Genomic DNA, 27,466 nt, shown 5'->3' with positions numbered 1-27,466 from the left:
GAGGGACGGCTGAAGTGCTGAGAGAGGGCGGAGTATGGTGAAATGGACAAACTGCTGGACCGTGAGTGACGTGCAGGCAAAGATGTTATGGTGGATTGAGAAACATGTGGTGCGCTCAGTGAAACAAACACCGGAGGCATGTCTGCTTCTGATAGAGCTGTCGGGCTCTCACTCAGTCTGACTGGAGCAGTTATACAACTGGAGGTTTTGCAGTCGGAGACCTGCGTGAGAAAACTTGGCATGGTAACAGAGGAGGAAGAAGAAGCAGCAGATGCGTTTGATGGGGCCGCTCATGGTTGTTTATTGAAAACTAATTTTGAGTTTATCATGTTTGTGTACCCCTGTGTGGAGAACAATATCTGCACCAAAAAATTAATTTCACTACAGTATAACTATTATAATGGAGATGAGACAAAAACCTCTTCCACTACAACCAACCCAGCAAATGGAGACCCAACCAGGAGTGTTCATATTAAAAAAAATAATGCCTGACACCATCGAAGTGGCATCAATTTCAGTAGATTAGAAGTAGTATAATGGGTACAGACACCTTTTCCACTACAGCCAACCCAGCAGATGGAGACCCAATCAGGATTCTCCACATTTCCAAAAATTAGTGGCAGACACCAGCGAAGTGGCATCAATTTCACTGCAGTAGAAATAGTAGAATTAGGAACGACACCTCTTCCACTACAACCAACCCAGCAGATGGAGACTCAATCAGGAGTGCACCATCCTCTCCAGTCGTTCACCACGTGTTATACTTGTACTCTGTTGTGTTGGTGCACAAGCTGGTCTATTAAATGTGTGAAAGGACTCACAGAAATTGCTTCTGCCACTTACACTACTCCTGCTGCTAATATTTTGGCATTGACGAATTGACGTGCCGGAGGTTGGAAGTGTAAAGCTGCGATACACTCTGTGTTCCTCACTACTGTCTTAGGGAAAACCTATGTTAAGGTTGTGTAAAAGCGTGTTTCGATACTCCAGCATTCATGGGTCCCTTTCTAGGGTGGGAAGCAACTGGCAAAATTTACTCTTATAACGTGGATGTAACAGAGTGGCAATCCAGTAGTCAGCACTATTTCGTATCATAACTGTACAGGGATCATGTTGCAAATAGTGCAGCAATAATTCACTCATATGTCGGGCTCTTCTATGAGGTTCAAGCCCATGCTGTGTTAGTGGCTGGAAAATTCTGATGCTTGTTTCCTCCGTCCCCTCCCGCCAAACACGAACAAAGAGGGGATGATTATCCTCTTCATGTTCTGACTGTTGCTCACCCATCACCTCTTCCTCTTCCATTTGTTCCTTGCCTCTTGCACCTTCACTAACAGTTTTCCTGATATCACCAACCCCCCTCGATCGCAGTGAACCACCTTCCCTTGGCACTGTTAGATGTCCCCTAGTGTATGATGTTAGTAAGAGAAGAAAGTATTTTTTAGTGCGGACGAGGCCTGTACAACATAGGAGATATGCTATGAACAATTTCAAACTGAGATGTCCCCTACTGTATCACATTAGTAATAGTGATGAGCGAGCACTAAAATGCTCGTGTACTCGTTGCTCGGGTCGAGCAAATTGGAATACTCGGGTGCTCGACCCGATCAACGAGCCCAATGTAAGTCTATGGGAAACTCGAGCATTTTTCAGGCGGCTCCTACCGGCGGTCTGCAGAGGGCCTAAAAATTGCCCAAATCGATGGGAACAGTGCTCAAATGACATGGGAACAGCATGGGGAAGACCCCTGGAAGCATCCCTGACTCCCAGATCACTGCTGTCAACAACGTCGTCAGAGTATTACACCACTTTTACGGACTCACAATAAAACATACAAAAACGAAACCAAAATGGATTTTCCTGGGAAATATGTTAAGGAATATCCTTTCCAGGGTAATTACTTGTATATAAGGCAAAATAAATAACCAAAAACGAAAATACTCCTCCACAACTTGGGCTATGTTCACACGTAGCGTTTCTGATGCGTTTTTGCACTTTTGAATTGCTTTCAATCAAGACAAATGCATTCACCAGGAAATGTCATTTTAACATTTTACAACCTTATCTGGCCATGTGGTGTGTGACACATCATCAGACACATGCATACAGTGCTGAAAAGACATGGGAACAGCATGGGGAAGACCCATGGGAGCATCTCTGTCTCCCAGGTCACTGCCTAAAAGTGTGCCCATCATAAGTGATCCTTGGTGCATGTGAAGGTGCCTCCCGCCATGCACATGTCGTTGCAGACTTGCATCAATCACCGTCCACGTCCTTGTCCCACTGCAGAGTTCAGTTGTCCCTACCCCATTCCTTGGAATGCAAGCACAAGTATGCAGTCAGCCACCCACCCACAGGCTGCAATACTATACTGCCAAACTTTTGACAGCTGCTTGCACTTGAAATGTGGCCTTTTAGGCTCATGGAGGTGGAAGCTTTTCACAACCTCATGCCGGCTGCGGCCGAGTGTCCATACTCGATACCCAGCCGCCACTAAATTTCCCGGTATCGCCTCTGCCTTCCACAAGCACAGGTCCCACAACATTACCCGTGCCCTCCCCAGTGCACTTACTGGGAAGGACCGCCTAACCACAAACATGTGGACAGGTGAATGTGGCCAGGGAAGGTACGGAGCCAGTCAACAACTTTTTTTGCTAAGAGTTGTATTTAGCTCGGTGAAAGGACTGGCATAGAAGGAAACCATATGTACCCTGCGTGTCATTTCTCCCAGGAAGTCCTGTAATTGAGCTTTCTGCAGAAGCCATGGAAGCCCGTCCAACATCAACTCGCACTTGTCGGTAGTGCTTTGACACACACACACATCTTTCTTTGCGCATTTAATTTCTTGAATAAAGAGTTGGACAATGGCCTGATCTGTAATGCGTTTTGAGAAATAACATGCATAAGATTGGCCGATCCACATTAAAAAAGCAGCCATAGAGTGTCCGGGAACATTCCCCAACACTTTTCTTAGCCAGGGCTGCTTTTTGGCAGGGTTGGACGGGCTCACCAGAGAACCGGAGACTCCTCCGGCGGGCCCTGGCTTCTCCTTCAGGAGAGTTCATAGTGCCGAGGTGAGGCCATGATGATGATAGAGGTCACCATCTGCTTAGTTTTCTGTTACTTGGAATGCAAGTGCAAGTATGCAGCCAGCCACCCACCCACCCACAGGCCGCAACACTAAACTGCCAGATTTCTGGGCAGCTCTTTGCACTTGAAATATGGCCTAACCACAAACCGTATGTACCCTGCGTGTCATTTCTCCCAGGAAGTCCTGTAATTGAGCTTGTTGCAGAAGCAATGGCAGCCCGTCCAACATCAACTCGCACTTGTTGGTGTTGCTTTGACACACACACACATCTTTCTTTGCGCAGGTGAATGTGGCCAGGGAAGGTACGGAGCCAGTCCACAACTTTTTTGGCTGAGAGTTGTATTTAGGACTGGCATAAAGGGAAACCGTATCTACCCTGCGTGTCATTTCTCCCAGGAAGTCCCCTAAAGCTGCTTGCACTTGAAATGTGGCCTGAGCTTTACTGCTGGTACTTTTCTGTGGGAATTTGCTTGCCTCCTACTAGCCTGGAATATTTCCAGCAAACTATGGTACGACGCCATGGTATTAGCACTGCCCCCAGTACCAGTAGCGAAGCCATCCCCAATTTCCTTCTCAGGAATTTTATTTGCCAGACTGAGTGGCTGCCCAAATACATTTTCTCACAAAGGAGCTGAAGATAGAGTGGCAGTAGGTGCAAGTTTCTCCAGCCTGTTAGATATTAGAGGGTAAACGGCAGCACATTGGATCAGTGGTTAGCACTGAAGCCTTGCAGCGCTGGGATCCTGGGTTCAAATCCCAGCAAGGACAACATCTGCAAGGACTTTGTGTATTCTCCCCGTGTTTGCATGTGTTTCCTCCTCATTAAAAACGCAGCCATAGAGTAACACACTTTTCTTAGCCAGGACTGCTCCTCAGGAGGGTTGGACGGTCCAACCAGAGAATCCTTGGCTTCTACCTCAGGAGAGTTCATGATAGCGCTAACTTTGCAGCTGCTCTGGGGCTCTTGAGCGGGCGAGAAAGGTTAGCCCTCAGAATCAAATCCTCTGGTGGGCACAATGTTTTTCAATCTGAAACAGCTTTTCAGTGGGATTTGTATTTCACCACAGCCATATTCTTTAGCTCGGTGAAAGGACTGTCATAGAGAGAAACCGTATCTACCCCGGTTGTCATTTCTCCATCACCAGGTTCCGCCCATTGTCACACACGACCATGCCGGGCTGTATGTTCAGCAGTGAGAGCCACAAATTAGGCTGCTGTGTTACAGCTTTCAACAACTTTGCAGCGCTGGGCGGTTTGTCAATTAAGCATTAAGCATGTTATCTTCAGCACAGCCTGTTGCTGCTTGGCCAAGGCAGTGCTGCAGTGCTGTCAGCTTGTGACTGATGTGGTCATTTTGGAGATGGAGGAGGCGGTGCATGAGCTGAACAATGTGATTACATTGAGGTTAAATTGGTGACGCTGTTTTTTATACTAAAGAAAGATCCTATTGTTTTGGTTTTTTTACGTTATTTTTTAAGACAAATGCATTCACCGGGAAATGTCATTTTAACATTTTTCAACCTTATCTGGCAATGTGGTGTGTGACACATCATCAGACACATCCTTTTTTATTTATGATGGAGAGACTCTGAAAGTCATAAAGCCTAATTTTACAGGGACATCAGACGGCCCTTACTATTCTTAAAAGGCCAGCAGTCGGCCGTAGCTATTGTTAGAGAGCCATCAGCCGGCTATGCTTTGTTGTTCTCATTACTAACAAGTGGGTCTACTATACTGTTATTTTGCTATCCAGTGACTGCAAGGGCTGCCAAAAATTTAGACGCAACCCAATACCCATTTGAAGAGACATAGAGGAGGGTCTCAGTAAAAAAAATGTTCCCGTTATAAAGGAGCTGGTTTCCTATAGTAATGCCCATGCTGTGACTGCAAGAGCTGCCAAAATTTGGGAAAAACCCCACTAAGAATTTAAAGACACATAAAGCAGGGCCACAGTAACAAGGTACGAAATGTTCCCATTAGAAAGGAGAGGGTCTGCTATACAGTTATAGGGTATGCAGTGAGTCCAACGGCTGACCAATTTTAGGAAAAACCACGCTAAGTATTTAAAGACACACGGAGCAGGGCCACAGTAGCAAAGTACGACATGTTCCCATTAGAGAGGAGAGGGTCTGCTATACAGTTATAGGGTATGCAGTGAGTCCAACGGCTGACCAATTTTAGGAAAAACCCCACTAAGAATTTAAAGACACACAGAGCAGGGCCACAGTAACAAGTACGACATGTTCCCATTAGAAAGGAGAGGGTCTGCTATACAGTTATAGGGTATGCAGTGAGTCCAACCGCTGACCAATTTTAGGAAAAAACCCACTAAGAATTTAAAGACACAAAGAGCAGGGCCACAGTAACAAGTACAACATGTTCCCATTAGAAAGGAGAGAGTCTGCTATACAGTTACAGGGTATGCAGTGAGTCCAATGGCTGACCAATTTTAGGAAAAACCCCACTAAGAATTTAAAGACACACAGAGCAGGGCCACAGTAACAAGGTACAACATGTTCCCATTAGAAAGGAGAGGGTCTGCTATACAGTTATATGGTATGCAGTGAGTCCAACGGCTGACCAATTGTAGAAAAAACCCCACTAAGAATTTAAAGACACACAGAGCAGGGCCACAGTAACAAATACGACATGTTCCCTTTAGAAAGGAGAGGGTCTGCTATACAGTTATAGGATATGCAGTGAGTCCAATGGCTGACCAATTTTAGGAAAAACCCCACTAAGATTTTAAACACACACAGAGCAGGGCCACAGTAACAAGTATGACATGTTCCCTTTAGAAAGGAGAGGATCTGCTATACAGTTATAGGGTATGCAGTGAGTCCAACGGCTGACCAATTGTAGGAAAAACCCCACTAAGAATTTAAAGACACACAGAGCAGGGACACAGTAACGACAAATTCACATTAGAAAGGAGAGAGTCTCCCATAGTGTTGCCCTATGCAGTGAAATCAAGGGCTGCCAAAAATTTGGAGGCACTTCAATGCCCCTTGGAAGAGATGTGGAGGAGGGCCTCATAAAAAAATGTTCCCATTAGAAAGGAGGGAGCCTCCTATACTTGTAATGCCCATGCACTAAGTGTATGGGCTGACAAACATTTACCCCTGGGGGGTATACATGAACATACTGTATAAAAAAAAATTTCACAGGCATCATAAACACCCTTTAAAATAATTATGTGGGTGTTGCATCACGGACCACTGTCACCCTGGTGATATGGTGGTGGAGGATGAGGAGAAGGAAGAGGACAAGAGCAAATAGACAAAATCAGGAAGCGTATACCCATGTGTGGGTGTGAAAAGGTACATGGGAATACACCTCCCAAGAAAAGACACTGGATTGGAGTTTATGTTACGCTGCTATCATTCGGTGGTGTTGAGAAGTCTGGCCCAATCCAGCCCTTGTTCATTTATATAAGAGTCAGCCTGTCAGCATTTTCAGTTGACAGGCGGATGCGCTTATCAGTTATAATTCCACAAGCAACACTAAAAACCTGCTCTGATAAAACGCTGGCGGCAGGGCAGGCCAGGACCTCCAAGGCATAGAGAGCCAGTTCATTCCACGTATCCAGCTTGGATACCCAATAAATATAAGGCACAGAGGAATCACAGAGGACATTGGTACGGTCGGCAAGGTACTCCCTCAGCATCTTCCCAAACTTTGCACTCCTTGTGAGAGTACCCTGCGCCTCAGGGCCTGTGCGATGGGAGGGTCTGAGAAAACTGTCCCAGAACTTTGACAGTGTTCCCCTGCCTCTGCTGGATTGAAGTTGTGTCTCTCTCGCCTGTACTCCTTGGTTGTCCAACGAAGTTTGCCTTCTGCCGCCAGCTTTTTCAGATGGGAATTTTTTTTATAGTTCCGCAACAATGGCCTTCTGGTACTGCCCCATTTTTGTAGACCTGCCTGCCTCAGGAATAAGAGATATAAAGTTCTCCTTGTAGCGTGGGTCTAGAAGTGTCACCAACCAGTAATGACTGTCACCCAAAATTTTGAGAACGCGAGGGTCATGGAAAAGGCAGCGTAACATAAACTCAGCCATGCGTGCCAGACTACTAAAAGGCAAGACTTCCGTGTCCTCACCAAGAGGATGACTGACCATGCTTTCCTCCTCCTCCTCCTCTCTGTCCTCTGGCCATTCACGCTGAACAGACGGTATGACAGCTGTTCAGATAGCACCGTCTATAGTGCATGAATCTAGCTCCTGTCCTTCCTCCTCCTGCCCTTCCTCATTGTCACCCAATCCACGTTGGGATGAGATGAGGCTTGGCTGTGTAATCTCCCTGTATGGTTCCTTGCTCCATCTCATCGTGCTCCGCCTGCAATGCATCATCTTTGATTGTAAGCAGAGAGCGTTTTAGAAGACAGAGAAGTGGGATGGTGATGCTAATTATGGAGTCATCGCCGCTCACCATCTTGGTGGAGTCCTCAAAGTTTTGGAGGATGGTACATATGTCTGACATCCATGTCCACTCCTGAGTTCTTATGTGTGGAATCTGAACTGAATACCGATGGCCTTATTGATGCTGATACCCAACAACTGCCCTCTTCTGCTCACAAATGCTTTAACAAGCAGATCCGGCAGCTCCGGATAGGAATTGAGAAACCGCTGAACCACGAGGTTAAGCACATGTGCCAGGCATGGTACGTGTGTGAGCTCACCTCGCCTCAGAGCCGCCACCAGGTTCCAGCCATAGTCACACACGACCATGCCTGGCTGTAGGTTCAGCGGTGTGAGCCACAGATCTACCTGCTCCTTCAGAGCTGTCCACAACTCTTCAGCATTGTGCGGTTTTTCACCTAAGCATATTAGCTTCAGCACAGCCTGTTGCCGCTTGGCCGAGGCAGTGCTGCAGTGCTTCCAGCTTGTGACTTATGTGGTCATTTCAGAGATGGAGGCTGAAGAGGAGGAGGAAGCTGAGGAGGATGAGGTGCAGTATTAGAACCCTCCTGTTAGTTTTTGCTATCTTGTGTTTTGCGGTGACGTGACCAGCTGCCTATATATTCCAGCTCCGCCCTTCTGGCTTTGCTGGACTTCAGTGTTGTTTTGACTGTCTCTCTAGCCAGATGCTTTGGTGCCTATCTTTGTCAGTTCTTGGTCCTCTGGGACCTTTAGTACTTTTTGTCAGTTTGTCCTTTTTGCTCTGCAACAACTTCTGTTTAGGAGGTGTCCCATTTTTGTCCCAGTCCTTAGTTCTTTTAGGGACCCCTCCCTTTATTCTATAGGTCTCCGTTCAGACTAGCCGAGGATGAAGGCGGGTCTGTTCACAAGGAACAGGCAGCCCGCTACATCGTAGGGATTCAGCTTAGTCTTACTGTAGGGACAGCTTTCCCTTATCTTTCCTTAGTTTATGCTGCAGACCATAACAGTAAGTCCAGCCCAAAAAAAAAAAAAAAAAAAAGCTAAAAGAAAGAAAATTCGGGGATCAGTATGGTTTCCGTCCAGGAATTGGCTCAACGCCTGCAGGGATTGTCTCTGGAGGTGGCCGAGCTTCAGCAAAACGTGAGTAGCTGTCCTGGAGCGCATTTTGTGGAACCGAAGGTAGGACTGCCTGATGTTTTTTATGGTAAACAACAAGATTTTTTTTTTCCTTTAAAATTGCTTGTTTGTCATATTTTCGTTTGAGACCAAGATCCTCTGGGAATGAATCACAGTGCATTGGTTTTATTATGTCACATTTGCGCAAAGAACCACAGGGTTGGGCCTTTTCTCTCCAACCTAATGATCCATGTTTAAGTTCTGTTGAAGAATTTTTTTCTGCTTTGGGGCTATTATATGACGATCCTGATCGAATCACATCTGCTGAATCAGAACTTAGACGTTTGAATCAGGGGTCAGATGATGTTGAAATTTATTCCACACACTTTAGAAGGTGGGCTTCAGAAGTTAAATGGAATGATTCTGCATTGAAATGTTTATTTCTTGCTGGTCTGAGTGAAAGGGTTAAGGACTTGCTAATTGCATTCCCTGCACCTGAGACTCTGCAGGAAACTATGCAGTTAGCTGTTCGTATAGACAGGAGACTGAGGTCCAGGGTTAATGATGTAAAGACTCCTGTAACTTCAGGTCCTAGTTCCCAGAAAATCTGCTCTGACAGCGGAGAACCAATGGAGCTTGGGGCGATGTCACTCCACTCTCAGGAAAGAGATCGGAGATTCGCCAAAGGTTTGTGTCTTTATTGTGGTAAAAATGACCATTTGATTAAGTATTTTGAGCGTCGCTTAAGTAAAGAAAATAAAAATGGTCTCTTACGCCCGTATAGCTTGTTTACGCTCTGCAGGAGTATTTCTTTCTGGGAGTACTACTCTGCAAGGAGATTTGATTGAATTTCAGGTATTTGTGGATTGTGGTTCAACACTTAATGTGATTGATAAAGGGTTTTTGGAAAACCTTAAATTGAAATCCAAACCTTTGTCATCACCTATTGCTGTGGTTGCAATTGATAACACTCCTTTGAAATGTATTACTCACAAGACTGCTGCATTTCCACTCACTATCAATGGAGATCACTAAGAAATTTTGGACTTGGTTGTTTTGGATAATTTGCCCTCTCCAGTTGCTCTAGGATTGCCTTGGTTAAGACTGCACAATCCTTTACTGGACTGGTCTACTAATGTGATTAAGTCTTGGAGTCCGAAGTGCTATGATAAATGTTGTAATGGTCGCATTGCGGCTGTGGAAAAAGGTGAATTACCTGTACCTATTCAAGATTTTTGGAGGGTTTTTTTGGAGGAGGAGTCGCAAATTTTACCTCCTCATAGGGATTATGATTGCGCCATTGAGTTTATTCCGGGTGCTACTCTTCCCAAAAGTCGCTTGTTTAATCTGGCTATCCCTGAAAGAAAGGCCTTGGAGGAGTACATACAGACTAGCTTGGCTGCTTGTCACATTAGACCTTCTAAGTCACCTGTGGCAGTTGGATTCTTCTTTGTTAAAAAAAAGTACGGCGGTTTATGTCCATGTTTGGATTTTCGTGAAATTAATAAGATTACCGTATGCAATTCCTACCCATTGCCGTTAATTCCTGACTTGTTTAACCAGTTAGTGGGAGCCAAGTGGTTCTCCAAGATTGATCTCCGGGGGGCATACAATTTGTTAAGTGAGAAGGAGGGTGATGAATGGAAAACTGCTTTTAACACTCCGGTAGGTCATTTTGAGAATCTGGTGATGCCTTTCGGTCTTACCAATGCACCTGCATTTTTTCAGAACCTTATTAATGACATCCTGAGACCTTTGATTGGTAAGAATGTGGTTGTATATTTGGATGACATTTTGATTTATTCACCAGATCTAGAGTCCCATTGGCAGAGTGTACATGAAGTTTTTTCAGTTATTGAGTGACAATTCACTCTTTGCTAAGCTGGAGAAATGTGAGTTTGCTGTGCAGAAAATTAGTTTTTTGGGCTACATTGTCTCCAGCGAGGGCTTTGAGATGGACCCTGTGAAGGTTCAGGCTGTACAGGAATGGCCTAGGCCTATTGATTTGAAATCTATACAGAGATTTTTGGGTTTTGCCAATTATTACAGAAAATTCATTAAGAATTTTTCTGTAATTGTTAAACCTGTAACCGATCTCACCAGGAAAGGTGCGAATACGGCCCAGTGGACTACTGAGGCCATTGAAGCGTTTGAGTATCTCAAAGAGAGGTTCAGTTCTGCCCCTATCCTTATGCAGCCTGAAGAGACCAAGCCTTTTTTGGTCGAGGTCGATGCTTCATCGGTGGGGGTCGGAGCAGTTTTGTCTCAGGAGAACAAGGGTGGAGTACATCCTTGTGCCCTCTTTTCGAAAAAAAATTCGGAAATCGAACTGAATTATGATGTTGGAAATTGGGAGTTGCTGGCTATTAAACTTGCGTTTGAGCATTGGCGTCATTTTTTGGAAGGCGCTAGATTTCCTATTCAGGTTTTCACAGATCATAAGAATTTGATCTATCTGAATGCTGCCAAGCGCTTGAATGCCCATCAAGCTAGGTAGGCACTCTTTTTTTCACGGTTTCATTTTTCTGTTACCTATATCCCTGGTACTAAGAATGTTAAAGCCGATGCTTTATCTCGCAGCTTCTCTCCTACAGTCGGTGCCGAGGAGGAGGAGAGCATTTTGCAGAAAGGAGTTGTGGTGGCGGCTTTGGACTCCGTTTTGGAGAATGGGATTCTGAATGCTCAAGATGATGCTCCATCTAACACTCCCCATGGGAGGTTGTCCGTGCCTAGAGCCTTTAGGAGAGATTTGTTTGTGGAGTGTCATGAATCTCTGTTGGCAGGTCATCCAGGAATTTCGGAGACTAAGAGACTTATCAGTCGCAGTTTTTGGTGGCCTGGTTGGCAGAAGGAAGTCATCAAGTGGGTGCGTCAGTGTACTGTGTGTGCTAGGTCAAAGGCTTCACATACTCCTGCTGCGCTGTTGCTTTGCCCTCTGGAGGTTCCTAGTGTGCCTTGGATGCATCTCACTATGGATTTTATTACTGATCTTCTGGTGTCTGAGGGTTTTACTGTCATCTGGGTGGTCGTGGACCGTTTTAGTAAGATGTGTCATTTGGTTCCATTCGTTAAGTTGCCCTGCGCCAAGACACTCGCTAAGGCATTTGTTAAGGAGATTGTCAAGCTCCATGGCATTCCCACGAATATTGTTTCTGATAGAGGACCTCAGTTTGTGGCTCGCTTTTGGCATGCTTTTTGTGACAGGTTAGGAGTCCATTTGTCCTTTTCATCTGGTTATCATCCTGAATCGAATGGACAGACTGAAAGAAAGAACCAGGATGTAGAACAGTTTTTGCGTTGTTTTGTGGCGGACAATGAAGAGGTGTGGTCTGAGTTTCTGCCTCTCGCAGAATTTTCTCTTAACAATCATACATCCTCCTCTGCTGGGTGTTCTCCTTTTTTTTGTACTGGGAGACATCCGTCTTTTGGTTCGTTCTCCAAATTGGGGTCGGCGGTGGGGTACTGTTAGAACCCTCCTGTTAGTTTTTGCTATCTTGTGTTTTGCGGTCACGTGACCAGCTGCCTATATATTCCAGCTCCACCCTTCTGGCTTTGCTGGACTTCAGTGTTGTTTTGACTGTCTCTCTAGCCAGGTGCTTCGGTGCCTATCTTTGTCAGTTCTTGGTCCTCTGGGACCTTTAGTACATTTTGTCAGTTTGTCCTTTTTGCTCTGCAACAACTTCTGTTTAGGAGGTGTCCATTTTTGTCCCAGTCCTTAGTTCTTTTAGGGACCCCTCCCTTTATTCTATAGGTCTCCATTCAGACTAGCCAAGGACGAAGGCGGGTCTGTTCACAAGGAACAGGCAGCCCGCTACATCGTAGGGATTCAGCTTAGTCTTACTGTAGGGACAGCTTTCCCTTATCTTTCCTTAGTTTATGTTGCAGATCATAACATGCAGGAGCTGTAGACCGTGGGGGAAACCCTGAATGACCTAGGGCGTCGGGAGGACGTGTTCTGTCCCATGGTCCGACTGGGTCCCGGCTTCCACTATGTTAACCCAGAGCGCCGTCAGCGAGATGTACCGTCCCTGCACACAAGCACTTGTCTCCGTGTCCGTGGTTAGGTGGACTTTAACGGTAACTGCGTTGTTGAGAGCACGGCTAATGTTTTGGGACACGTGTTTGCGTAACGCGGGGAGGGCACACCGTGAGAAATAGTGGCGGCTGGGGACCAAGTACCGAGGGACGGCCGCCGCCATCAGGTTGCGGAATGCTTCCGTCTCCACGAGCCTAAAAGGCAACATTTCAAGCACAAGCAGTCGTGAAATGTGAGAATTTAGTAGTGTGACCTGTGGGGCGTTGACTGCATATTTGCGCTTGCGTTCCAAAGACTTGGGTATGGACAACTGAACGCTGCGCTGGGACAAGGACATGCTTCCTGATGCTGCTACTTGAGAGTGTGCAATGACAGGTGCAGGGCAGGAGGCATCTTCGCATGCACCATGGACAGGGGATTGGCTTGCATGCACAACAGAGGAAGAAGCAATGGTGCCACCCACAGAAACTGTTCCTGGACCCTGGGGTTCGGCCCACAAATTTGGCCGCTTTGCTGACATGTGCCTGATCATGCTGGTGGTAGTCAGGCTGGTCGTTTTGCCACCCCTGCTGATGCTGGCCTGGCAGGTGGTACAAATGGCCTTTTTGGGGTTATTGGCAGAGTCTTTGAAAATCAACCAGACTCGGGAAGACCTAACAGTTGTACTGGCAACTTCCTTCGTGTTGGTGTTACGGGGAATGATTGCCTGCCTTCTGTCTGCGGCCACCACACTGCTTATTCCTGTCTGTTGGGGTGCTCTGCCTCTCTCCCCCTGTGTGCTGCTGTCCTCGCTCTGCATGTCCTCCTGCCAGGTTGGGTCAGTTTTTATATCATCCACCACGTCGTCTTCCACTTCTGCACCCTGGTCCTCCTCCTGACTTTCTGGCAATTGGGTCTCATCATCGTCCACCTCTTGTGACACTTTCCCACCGTCGCCTTCGTGTGACCGTGGCTGCTCAAATATTTGGGCATCGCTACACGCGATCTCCTCCTGCCCTGCTTCAAGTGGACCGGGCGAGAGGCCCGAATCTATAAATGGAAAAGTGAACAGCTCTTCAGAGTGTCCAAGTGTGGGATCACTTGTCTCTGGGTACTCGGCATGGTGGGAGAAAGGAGGATCAGGGTGAGGAATATGCGATCCAGACTCACGGATACTGAGACTTGACCGTGTGGAAGACAAGGTGGTGGTGGTGGTGGCTAAGTGACTGGAGGCATTTTCTGCTATCCAACCAACAACCTTTTGACACTTCTCTGGGTTCAATAGAGGTGTGCAACAGTCCCCTAGGAATTTGGACAGGAAGGTCAGACGAGAAGATGTGGGTGTTTGTTGTGGCACAATTTCGGCTTGCTCACGGCCTTGTCCTCGGCCTCTGAATGCACATTACCATCACGTCCAGTTCCCCGTCTCTTGCCACGTGCCTTGCCCATTTTAAATGGAGGACAGTATCTTCCACGCTCACTACAAATGACTGAGTTTGGAGCGAACTTATATGTGATCCGTGTGATAGAGAAAACAGAGTTTTAAATACCTGGCCTGTAGGTAACTAGTTTGAACAGCAAACTGGTGTGAATTGCTTCAATGACACACTAAAGGAAATTTTTAATGGAGGCCAGAAATGGCAGCATTTTCTGACAACGTATATGTGATCCGTTTGACGGAGAAAACAAAGCTTTAAATACCTGGCCTGTAGGTAAGTAGTTTGAACAGCAAACTGCGGTGAATTGCTTCAATGGCACACTAAAGGAAATTTTTATTGGAGGCCAGAAATGGCAGTATTTTCTGACAATGTATATGTGATCCGTTTGACGGAGAAAACACAGTTTGAAATACCTGGCCTGTAGGTAAGTAGCTTGAACAGCAAACTGTGGTGAATTACTTCACTGACACAGTAAAGGAAATTTTTAATGGAGGCCAGAAATGGCAGTATTTTCTGACAACGTATATTTGATCCGTTTGACGGAGAAAACACAGTTTTAAATAGCTGGATTTCTAGCGCTCTAATATGGAAAGGACCTAGCTGTATTCTACAGTGCCAACAAGCAAATGGCGTAGAAAAAATGGTGTTCTCTGGATAGCTTTTTAAGCAAATAATGAGGATTAAGATCCAAAGAAAAGTATTCCTGGCCCTGAGACCTGGGCCTTTGTATAGAAATATCTAACAGCAGCAGAAGGCAGAATTGGAATGGAGCCTCTTGTGCTATATGCACTGCAGTCTGCTATATACGCTGCCTGCCTGCCTATATTCACTGCCTGCCTGATATCTCTGCAGATGGATTAGTCCTCAAAAGGACTGTTTGTTAAGCTGGATATGTGTAATGTACGTTTTTTCTCCCTACACTACCTAATACACAATCAAATTTGTCCCTGACACAGCAGCAGCTCTCCCTACACTGTCTGATTCCGGAGTGACTGTGACGAGCATGGCGGCGCCAGGTCTGATATAGACCTGATGAGGCTGTGCGGCCAGCCAATCACTGTAATGCCCACAACCAACATGGCTACGGCATTACAATGCATGGCAGGCAATCCCTGCATGTTCATTGGCTCTCTAAAGAGCGCAAAACATGCAGGGAGGGGACCCAAGTTCCCGCCCGAGCAACCCGGAAATACTCGGCGTGCGCCGAGCATCTTGAGCAGTGAGATGCTCAGGCGAGCACCGAGCAGTAGCGAGCATGCTCACTCATCACTAGAGATGAGCGTTGTTCGACTCGAACTGTTCGCCAATCTCAAATTCTAGCTGTTTTGGGCGGTGTTCGAGCCGTTCGGCGAACACGAACGATTTGAGAAAAATTCGGCTGTTCGAGGTTATGTTCGATAACTGTTCGTGCACCAAAATCATAACTGGATTTTTTCTCAGTAATGATGAAAATTAATGTTAATACGCAGTTTGAGTGTACAGCGGGGTGGGGGGAGGGGCAGGGGATGGATCTCTGCAGGAATAATGAAGATCTCCATTTTTTTTTCTCTTTCCCGCATTTACAGTGGGGAGGTGCAATCTGTCAGCCTATCAGCAGCGCACACACGGAACGAAGTGCTTTTTTTCACACAAGCAAGGGCATGTGTCATTGGCAGTGTATGTCACATGTCCTTGCCCTATAAGACCAAGCCATTTTCCCCGTCGCCACCATTTTCTCACTGCTGCAGCTGCGTGTTAGACGGCACCGCTGTTGCTGTGTGCGCTATACCTTGTTAATTTCAAGCCAATTTTCGCGCAAATCTACAGATAGCTTGGGAGTAGGGAATAGTTGTGATTGCAGTCCTTTTAAGGACTAGGTTACAGCATTTCCTACGACTTTATCAGGCAGGTCTGTGCTCTTAAATAGATAGATTGTGGGAGTAAAGACTAATTGTAATTGCAGTCCTTTTCAGGACTAGGTTACATCAGTTCCTATCAGTTTTTGCCAGGCAGGTCTGTGCCAGTGCTGTGCAAGTTTTTTTCACAGCATTTGGCTGAATCTAGCAAAGCTAATCCTTTTTGGCCTATTGCTGAGTGTGTTAGTCAGTGGAGTAGCCTATCTGTGTTGCAAGATATACCACCTGTGTATAGAATACCTATTTTTTTACTGCACCTAGTGAAGTAAAATCTTTTGGGCATAGCATCATTCTATTAGTCCATCTATACTGACCTCCATCACGCTGCAAATTCAAAATAATTTTTTGTTTGCATCTAGCTCTGAAAAAATATTTGGCCTTCTAGCAGTGTGTGGGACTTTCTCTATTAGTCCATCTATACTGACCTCCATCAGGTTGCAAATTAAAAATAATTTTTAACTGCATCTACCTCTGAAAAAATATTTGGGCTTCTAGCTGTGTGTGGGACTTGTTCTATTAGTCCATCTATACTGACCTCCATCAGGTTGCAAACTGAATATAATTTTTTTCTGCATCTAGCTCTGAAAAAATATTTGGCCTTCTAGCAGTGTGTGGGACTTTCTCTATTAGTCCATCTATACTGACCTCCATCAGGTTGCAAATTAAAAATAATTTTTATCTACATCTAGCTCTGAAAAAATATTTGGCCTTCTAGCAGTGTGTGGGACTTTCTCTATTAGTCCATCTATACTGACCTCCATCAGGTTGCAAACTGAATATATTTTTTTTCTGCATCTACCTCTGAAAAAATATTTGGGCTTCTAGCTGTGTGTAGGACTTGTTCTATTAGTCCATCTATACTGACCTCCATCAGGTTGCAAACTGAATACAATTTTTTTCTGCATCTACCTCTGAAAAAATATTTGGGCTTCTAGCTGTGTGTGGGACTTGTTCTATTAGTCCATCCATACTGACCTCCATCAGGTTGCAAATTGAATATAATTTTTTTCTGCATCTAACCCAGCCAATAGTTTTGGCCTAATACCACAGTTGGGCCACTCAGCTCTGCTCGGTTCCCATCCATTGTTTTTTTGTGCAAACAACTCCAGAGTTGTGAATTAGTTAACCACCAAAATGAGTGGAAAAAGGCCTGCTGCTGGTGGAAAGGGGAATAGGCGTGTTGGGAAGGGGCAAAAAGGTTGTGTCCGTGGGGTAGGTGTTAAAGCAACAGTAACATCTGCAGAAGAAAGATCATCTTCCAGCCAAACTAAAATGTCTACTTCTTTTAGCGGACAATGTGATAAGATCCCTTTCTTACAGCCACGCCAATCGCTACAAATTCCAGATGAGGCACAAAAACAGCAGGTGCTTCAACGGATATCAAGTGCTCCTTTAAGTGGGCTCTCCTCCACATCAACTTCAACATCACAAATACTCCAGTCCTCAAAGGTGTCACCCCAATCGCACTTGCTTCCTCACAGCTCCCAAATCTCCAGCTGCCCATCTGAGTATGAGGTAGAACAGATGGTTGAGTCTGCAGAGCTATTTACTCATACTATAGCCTGGGAATCAGAGGTCGACTCCAGCGCTTCTGTGAATCCAGACGAGGAAATGATCTGCACTGATGCCCAGAATCTTTATGAGTCGGATCCAGGACCAGACGCAGAAGGTTCTGACCATAATGTAGACCCTCATTCCCAAACTGTAACTCCTGTTGGTGGAGACAATGAGAAAGACGATGGATGAGACTCAAATACCTGATTGGAGCGACAACTTTAGTTATTTGTCAGGGCAGGAACAGGTTGGCTCTGAGGACGACGGCTGTGATAACGCACAGGGTGATGATGATGAGGTTGGAGATCCCACTTACTGTCAACCCACAGTCAGCCAAGAGATGAGGTCAGCAGAGGAGGTGGAGGAAGATGCTAGTGATGACGAGGTCAGGTTGCGCCTTCCTGGACAGAGACGTAGTACTGGAAGCACGTCAACAACTGCATCCACAAACACAACTCTGCCTCTCACCACAAGTCGTGGTGGCTCTTCAGGTCGCATGGGTGCTAAGCCTTGCATAGCCTGGGCATTTTTTCAGATCGATAAAGATGACCCAACTTGTGTTATCTGTAACATTTGTCAGCAAAAGCTAAGTAGAGGCCAAAAAATACATAGTTTGAGTACTTCATGCATGAACCGGCACATGGACATGAAGCATAAGTTGCAGTGGGAAGCTCAGTGTGCTACAATGCGGCCTAGCCGGCCGGGCCAACCACCGTCTGCCATATCTTGTGCATCCGCGGCCTCTTCATCCTCTGTGACTGGGGGGACAGCAGTCACACCTGTTTTGGGGCGCAGACCTGCCACCTCTTTACCCGCAACAGCCAGCGTGATTGGCAGGTCATCATTTTCTTTGGAGGTGGTGACACCAGCTGGTGTTGAGCGCTGTCCGACATCGATAGCACCAGCTTTGGATCAAGGCAACCTAACATGTCCGCCTGCATCTTCCTCACAGACCGGCAGTTTGCCGGGGACACCCTTATCAACCCCGTCTAAGCACAATAGCCAGCCCTCGGTTCCTCAGATGTGGACAAGTAAAAGACCATTTCCTCCTAGCCATGAGACAGCTAAGAGGTTGAATTTCACCATCTGCAAGCTCTTGGCTACAGAAATGCTGCCTTTCCGCCTGGTGGACACAGAGGATTTTCGAGACCTTATGTCCGTCACAGTGCCCCAGTACCAGATGCCCAGTCGGCACTACTTCTCAAAGAAAGGTGTGCCTGCGCTCCACCAGCATGTCGCACACAACATCACCGCTTCTTTGAGAAACTCTGTGTGTGACAGGGTGCATTTCACCACAGACACTTGGACGAGTAGGCATGGACAGGGGCGTTACATGTCGCTGACTGGGCACTGGGTAACTATGGTGACAGCAGGACAAGGGGCTGCTGTCCAAGTCTTGCCATCCCCATGAGTTGTGCGTCAATCCTCTTAATGTCAAAGTTCCTCCACTGCTTCTGCCTCCTCAACCTCCTCTCGGTCTTCCACCTGCACCCAAAGCCTGTCTGGTCATGCCACAAGCTTTCTAACTGCGCAGAAGGGATCCTGCACACCTTCTTACTATGCTGGCAGTAGGGCTCAACGTCATCAGGCGGTTTTTACTTTGAAATGTCTGGGAAATGTGAGTCACACAGCTGAGGAGTTGTGGTCAGCTCTGGAGAACCAATTTCATGAATGGTTGTCTCCACTGGACCTGAAACCAGGGAAGGCCGTGTGCGACAATGCTGCAAACCTGGGTGCGGCCCTTCGCCGGGGCAATGTCACACACGTGCCTTGTATGGCTCACGTGTTGAACCTGGTTGTCCAGCAATTTTTAGCCCACTATCCCAGAATAGATGGCCTTCTGCAGAGGGCACGGTCGCTGTGTGCTCACTTCCGCCGTTCGCATCCCGCAGCTCAGCGACTTACATCTCTACAGAAGTCGTTGGGCCTGCCACTTCACCGGCTAAAATGCGATGTGCCTACCCGGTGGAATTCAACTCTGCACATGTTGCAGCGACTGTGGCAGCACCGACAAGCCCTGGTGCAATACGTTCTGACGTATAGCCTGGGACAACGAGATCCAGAGGTGGGGCAAATCACGCTGGAGGAGTGGTCTCAGATCAGGGACCTATGCACCCTTCTGCACAGTTTTGAAATGGCGACGAAGATGTTTAGTGCTGACGATGCCATTATCAGCATGACTATTCCGGTGATTTACATGCTGGAGCACATGTTAAACAGAATTCGGAGTCAGGTGGTGGCACAAGAGGAGGTGGAGGAAGTAGAGGAGGAGGAGTTGTATGCGGAAGGGCTAACATCTGCAAGGTCCAGACGGTCGGCAGCACCAAGGTGGCAGGCATGTGAGGGTGGGGGAGATGGTTTTACCAGGGCGCATGGTAGCAGCCAAACTAGTGAGGAAGGTGCAGGAGCCCAGGAAGAAGTGGAGGACGAACTGATGGAAGACTCATCAGATGAGGGAGACCTTGATCACATTTCTGTTGTGCGAGGTTGGGGGGAGAGGACAGAGGAAGGAAGCATGATTGTTACCTCGCCACCAACACAACAGGGACTTGGTGCTCCTGGATGCGCAACACACATGAGTGCCTTCTTGCTGCACTACCTGCAACATGACCCTCGAATTGTGAGAATTAGAAATAATCCTGACTACTGGGTTGCCACACTGTTAGATCCCCGGTACAAAAGTAAATTTGCAGAAATTATTCCTGCCATAGAAAGGGATGCACGCATGCAGGAGTATCAGCAGAGACTGTTGCAGAATCTTACATGTGCTTTTCCACAAAACACCAGTGGTGCACGTAGTGAATCTCACAGTTCCAACTTGCCAACCGTGGGACCGTCAAGTGTTCAGCACTCAAACCGTAACAGAACCACAGTATCTGCTGGTAACATCAATTTTGCGGAATCATTTCACCACTTTTTTAGCCCATCCTTTGCAAGGCCACAGGAGACAAGAAGTCTGACACATAGTCAACGCCTAGAGACGATGGTACAGGAGTATCTCCAAGTAAACATTGAAGCCATGACTGTGTCACTGGACCCTTGCTCTTTTTGGGCATCCAATCTGGATAAATGGCCGGAGCTAGCCACTTACGCCTTGGAGATCTTGTCATGCCCCGCAGCCAGCGTTCTGTCTGAACGTGTGTTCAGCGCTGCTGGTGGTGTGCTGACAGATAAGCGCACGCGGCTCTCCACTGATAATGTAGACAGACTCACGTTCATAAAGATGAACAAATCATGGATCCGAAACGACTTTTCTACCCCTGTGTCATCCTGGGGAGAGTAAAAGCTTGATGATTGGTTAAAATCACCCTACCAACCGTTTTAAGCTTTCAAATTACTAATCATGTTTATCTGTATCTTGGCTGGAAAATAATTTGGGCTTTGTAGCAGTGTGCAGCACTGATACTATTAGGCCATCTATAATAAGCTCCACCAGATTTAAAATTACTAATCATGTTTATCTGTATCTTGACTGGAAAATAATTTGGGCTTTGTAGCAGTGTGCAGCACTGATCCTATTAGGCCATCTATACTAAGCTCCACCAGATTTAAAATTAAAAATAATTTTTAGCTGCATCTAGCCCGGAAAATAATTTCAGGGCTCCGGGATGCGCAAGACACATATGTGCCTTCTTGCTGCACTACCTGCAACATAACCCTCATATTGTCAGAATTCAAAGTAATCATGACTACTGGGTTGCCACACTCTTAGATCCCCCAAACTTTTCGATCAACCTTTTCATTTTAATAAAGACCAAAAAAATGGTCATTTTTGAAATTATAAGCATTAGCAGGTTATTAGAAACTGAAATCAAACAGTTTTCAACTCAAAACTTTATTCTAGGTGATGTTACATTTTCACATAGGACCCCTTGTTCGAAAGGAGCTTCTGAACTCTCTCGTCCATTGAATTTGTCAGGTTTTGGATGGTTTCTGCTTCAATTGTTTTGCATGAGGACAGAATACCCTCCCAGAGCTGTTGCTTAGATGTGAACTGCCTCCCGTCATCATAGACACTTCTTTTGATGATGCTCCAGAGGTTCTGAATGGGGTAGAGGTCAGGGGAGCATTGGGGTCACACCATAAGTTTGTCCCCTTTTATGCTCATATCAGCCAGAGATGCAGATGTTTTATGTGCAGCATGAGATGGTGCATTACCATGCAAAAAAATGATCTTGCTGTGAAATACACGGTTCTTCTTCTTGAACCATGGCAGGAAGTGCTGTTTGAGAAAATCCACATACATTATGGAGTTCATCTTTAGCGCCTTCAGGGATCCTAAAGGGGCCGACAATCTCTCTCCCCATGATTCCAGCCCAAAACCTTACTCCACCTCCTCCTTGTTGGCGCTGTAGCCATGTTTGCGTGGGGTGTCCATCAACCAGCCATCCTCCACTCCATCCATCTGGACCATCGAGCGCTGCACGGCACTCATCCGTGAATAAAACAGTTTTGAAATCAGTCTTCATGTAATGTTTGGCCCACTGCAGCCGTTTCTGCTTTGTGAAGTGGATGGAGGAGGTCGACAGGATGGCGTATGCAGAGCTGCAAACCTCTGAAGGACCCTGCATCTTGTTGTTCGGGGGACGTTGGAGGCACCAGCAGCTTCAAAAGCTTGTCTGCTGCTATGACAAGGCATTTTTGCCGCTGCTCTTTTAACCTCACGTAATTGCCTGTAGGAAAGAGTCCTCAATTTGCCCTTATCAGCACGCACACGTGTGTACTGTGAATCAGCTACATACTTCTTGATTGCCAAGACACTTCATCCTGATCATCGCACAATGTTGATTGTAGTCATGCCTTGACCTAAACACTTCACAATTTGTTGCTTCTCAGCAGCCGACACATCCTTTTTCTTTCCCATTTTGGCAGAAAATGTAGGCTGCTTAATAATGTGAGACAGCCTTCTTAAGTAGTCTTGCCTTTCATTGGACACACCTGCCAAACTAATTAGCACAGGTGTCTGCAATTGCTTACAGTGATATAAAGAGCCCTGACACACATCACCATCAATGAGTTTAACTGACAAACAAACAAATTCTTCCCTTATCACTCCTAAACACTTTTTGCATAATAATTTGGAACACAGTGTACATGTGCTTTTCCACAAAACACCAGTGGTTCACGTAGTGAATCTTACAGTTCTAACTTGCCAACCGTGGTCTGTATGGAGTTGTTCAATAAAGGGCCCAAAATTAAGATAACATAGATGGGAGAGGTCTCTATGAATAGGAATTCCTAAGTATTTGATACCCTGTGAGAGCCAGGCAAAGGGAAAGTTGGACTGGATGGAATCCTATATGGATTTGGGGAGGGAGACATCGAGGGCCTCAGACTTCGCTGCATTGATTTTAAAATTTGACCATGTAACAAAGTGATCTATTTCAGCCATAACAGCATGGATGGATATATGTGATTGAGTGATATATACTAGGACATCATCAGCAAATAGAGAGCACTTGTACTCGGTGCCTCCCACCTCAATCCACCTAATATTGGGGTTATGGCGAATTGATGAGAGCAGGTGCTCCGTCACTAGGATGTATAAGAGAGGGGACAGAGGACATCCCTGCCTTGTCCCATTGGTGATTGTGAAAGGTGATGAAAATGTTCTGATGCACCCCCTGGGCCTTGGGACACCCGGAGCCGGACCCTTTTTTGTGGATGCTGGTGGTTGTAGTCTTCGTGGCGGCGACCCGGTTCCGTGGCTCAGGGTGGTCAAACCAGTGGCGGAACTATTTATGTGGTTTTGATGTTTAAATGTCCGACTACGCCACCCGTGGATTGCGGTCAGAGTGAACCGCCGCTGCAGGGCAGACCGCTGAGGGTGGTGTTGTGGGTGCAGCAGAGCGTAGCATAACTCCCCACGGGAGGAGTATAGCCTCAGGGCAGTGTATGCGGAGGATGGGGGTGATGGTGCAGGGCAGCAGCAGTAACGACACGGAGTCAGTGATGCAGTCCAGGGCCTTTACTCACAGCTCTTATTATCCAGACCACGTCTGCAGGTAACGGCTGCCCACGTCGTACTGTGCTCACCAGGTGAGGGGCTCAGACAACTCCGAGATAACTTTGGAGCGCTTCACAGGACCCCCTTTGTGTGTCCTTTGTCTGGCCTTTCTTACCAACCCTTCTGTCCGGCTGCCTCGGGCCTCCTCTTGGTAAACTTGGCGCCAGTTTCCCTGACCCTATGTGGTGCCTTCCTAGCGGGTGTAGCGAGGGGCTGCGCCACATAAAATGTCACAGCCTCCGGTTTCTAGCTGAGGGTCGTTTCCTGCCTCCACTAGTTTCGGGGACCGGTCTCCCCCTTTGGCCTGACCCCACCACGCAGGTGGATTCGGGCGTGCGGTGGCGACTCGCCCATCCACACCCCTGGGATCCATTCATTCCTCGTTCCTGGAGCCTTCTCCGCTTCCTTCCTTCTCCCTCTTCCAGGCCTGGGCCTCTGTTACTAGGCCAGCCTCCGGAGCAGAGCTCATGCAGAGCCCCTGCTCCCTGCCACTTCTGCTCAGACTTCTCTGCACTGAACTAAGATGGTGCCCACCTTTTATACTCCCTTCTCAATGCACCCAGGAACTGCTTCCTCCCTGCTCCTGCACTACAGGGTTCCCCTTCCTCAGTGTTCCCTCCCCCCACTCCAGCCAGGGACTGTCGTGCCCATCTCAGAGGCATATTGGTCGCCCTGCCCCACGGCAATGTGGTGTAATGCATGCAGGTGTCGGGTCCTGATCCACACTCCATCCTTACCTGAGAGTGAGATATCACACCTCTGGGTGAAGTGCAATACCTCTGTAGCAACCGAGCCCTCAGGGTGCTACAGTTCCATTTATCTTCAGCCTAGGTGACGTATTGTGATACAGGGCCGTGATTTTGGCTATAAAAGGGTCCCCTAAACCCCTACCCCAAGCTTTTTAAGAGAATCATATATGGCGTGCCAGGAGACTCTATGGAATGCTTTCTCAGCATCCAACGAGAGTATCTAATTACAAATTTTTAACTGCATCTAGCCCAGGAAATACTTTGTGCCTAGTAGCAGTGTCTGCTAGTCAGCGATTTATCCCGGCTGTTAAGCAAGCTACACCACCTGTAGTTTGGACACTTAATTTTTTCAAAGGAAATGCTTCAGGACCACGGGATACTCAGTGAAGAGCATCAGGAGGCACCCCAAGGCATAGGGACTGGGACTGGCAGTAGGATGCCTTGCGGTGGACAGCCGAGCTCGATCCTTATAAAAGCTTTTTAACTGCAGCAGCTTTAGTGGACGCTACTGGAGCTGGAATTATGCGGCTGCTGGCATGAGACTTACCCTCCAATAGATCCTTGTAAATGGATTTAAAGTGTATTCATTCAAATTAGAGAGACAATTTAAATTAAAAAGCTTAGAGCTGCACCCACCACAGGGGGGCTCGCTCGACCCACCAGCGGACAGGCACCAGCATTGGGAGAGGGGGGCTGGCCGTCAGGGTTCACCGCGGCTCTGGCACAAACCCGGCGACACGGAGGTGGCACGGGCAGGAGCGGACTGAACGTGTGGGCTTCTCACTTTTTGGATTTTAGAAGGGCATGACATGCCTATATCTGTGTCTCCCCCTCCTTTTACTCCTCCACCTCTTTTCTTTTCGCATGACTATATGTACTTGTCACTTTTCCATGTGTTAGTTGTGTCTTCTGAGCAGTTTGTCAGCTTTTGGACACCTTTGAAGGTGTTTTCTATGTGTTTCTATGTGTTTTTGTTTTCCTGCCATTGGTTTTAACGGTGTTCGAAGCTGTTCGACGAACAGTTCGACGAACAGTTCGGCGAACACACGGGTGTTCGACGAACCGAACCGAACTCGAACACTACGGGGGTGGCTCAACACTACTCATCACTAATTAGTATCAGAAGAAAGTATTTTTTTACTGTGGTTGAGGCCTGTATAACATATGAGATATTCTTCAAACTATTTCAAACTGAGATGTCCCCTGCTGTATAACGTTAGGAATCAAAGAAAGTATTTTTTTTTACTGTGGATGAGGCCTGTATAACATAGAATATACAGTACAGACCAAAAGTTTGGACACACCTTCTGCTTTAAAGATTTTTCTGTATTTTTATGACTTTGAAAATTGTACATTCACACTGAAGCCATCAAAACTATGAATTAACACATGTGGAATTATATACTTAACAAAAAAGTGTGAAACAACTGAAAATATGTCTTATATTCTTGGTTCTTCAAAGTAGCCACCTTTTGCATTGATGACTGCTTTGCACACTCTTGGCATTCTCTTGATGAGCTTCAAGAGGTAGTCACCGGAAATGGCTTTCACTTCACAGGTGTGCCCTGTCAGGTTTAATAAGTGGGATTTCTTGCCTTATAAATGGGGTTGGGACCATCAGTTGTGTTGTGCAGAAGTCAGGTGGATACACAGCTGATAGTCCTACTGAATAGACTGTTAGAATTTGTATTATGGCAAGAAAAAAAACAACTAAGTAAAGAAAAACGAGTGGCCATCATTACTTTAAGAAATGAAGGTCAGTCAGTCCGAAAAATTTGGCAAACTTTGAAAGTGTCCCCAAGTGCAGTTGCAAAAACCATCAAGCGCTACAAAGAAACTGGCTCACATGAGGACCACCCCAGGAAAGGAAGACCAAGAGTCACCTCTGCTTCTGAGGATAAGTTTATCCAAGTCACCAGCCTCAGAAATCGCAGGTTAACAGCAGCTCACATTAGAGACCAGGTCAATGCCACACAGAGTTCTAGCAGCAGACACATCTCTACAACAACTGTTAAGAGGAGACTTTGTGCAGCAGGCCTTCATGGTAAAATAGCTGCTAGGAAACCACTGCTAAGGACAGGCAACAAGCAGAAGAGACTTGTTTGGGCTAAAGAACACAAGGAATGGACATTAGACCAGTGGAAATCTGTGCTTTGGTCTGATGAGTCCAAATTTGAGATCTTTGGTTCCAACCACCCTGTCTTTGTGCGACGCAGAAAAGGTGAACGGATGGACTCTACATGCCTGGTTCCCATCGTGAAGCATGGAGGAGGAGGTGTGATGGTGTGGGGTTGCTTTGCTGGTGACACTGTTGGGGATTTATTCAAAATTTAAGGCATACTGAACCAGCATGGCTACCACAGCATCTTGCAGCGGCATGCTATTCCATCCGGTTTGCGTTTAGTTGGACCATCATTTATTTTTCAACAGGACAATGATCCCAAACACACCTCCAGGCTGTGTAAGGGCTATTTGATCAAGAGGGAGAGTGATGGGGTGCTACGCCAGATGACCTGGCCTCCACAGTCACCAGACCTGAACCCAATCGAGATGGTGTGGGGTGAGTTGGACCGCAGAGTGAAGGCAAAAGGGCCAACAAGTGCTAAGCATCTCTGGGACCCCCTTCAACATTGTTGGAAGACTATTTCCGGTGACTACCTCTTGAAGCTCATCAAGAGAATGCCAAGAGTGTGCAAAGCAGTTATCAAAGCAAAAGGTGGCTACTTTGAAGAACCTAGAATATAAGACATATTTTCAGTTGTTTCACACTTTTTTGTTAAGTATATAATTCCACATGTGTTAATTCATAGTTTTGATGACTTCAGTGTGAATGTACAATTTTCATAGTCATGAAAATACAGAAAAATCTTTAAAGGAGAAGGTTTGTCCACACTTTTGGACTGTTCTGTATATGTATGGATACATAAACCAAAATAAATATGAACAATAAAGAACACAAAGCGCTTTAGTATAAAACCATACTGTATAAGTAATGAATAAACGTTAAGGTATAAGTACAGATTCACCCTTACCCATGCGCTCCTCCTGCTAGAATGGTGCCAGCCCCAATGCGCAACATGCACTGTTTTTATTACAACCCATACTAGTCATCTAACCATTGCTGTTCATGTCTATACTAACATCCATTACTTACATAGTTCTATACTAAAGCACTATATTTTGACCAACTACATTACTTGTTACCACCTTTACAATTGATAT

This window comes from Phyllobates terribilis, unplaced genomic scaffold (assembly GCF_046119375.1).
Source record: "Phyllobates terribilis strain yellow unplaced genomic scaffold, ASM4611937v1 Scaffold_3__8_contigs__length_932513732, whole genome shotgun sequence".
Lineage (NCBI taxonomy): Eukaryota > Metazoa > Chordata > Amphibia > Anura > Dendrobatidae > Phyllobates > Phyllobates terribilis.
The sequence above is the reverse complement of the archived record's forward strand: the minus strand, read 5'-3'. Positions refer to the sequence as shown.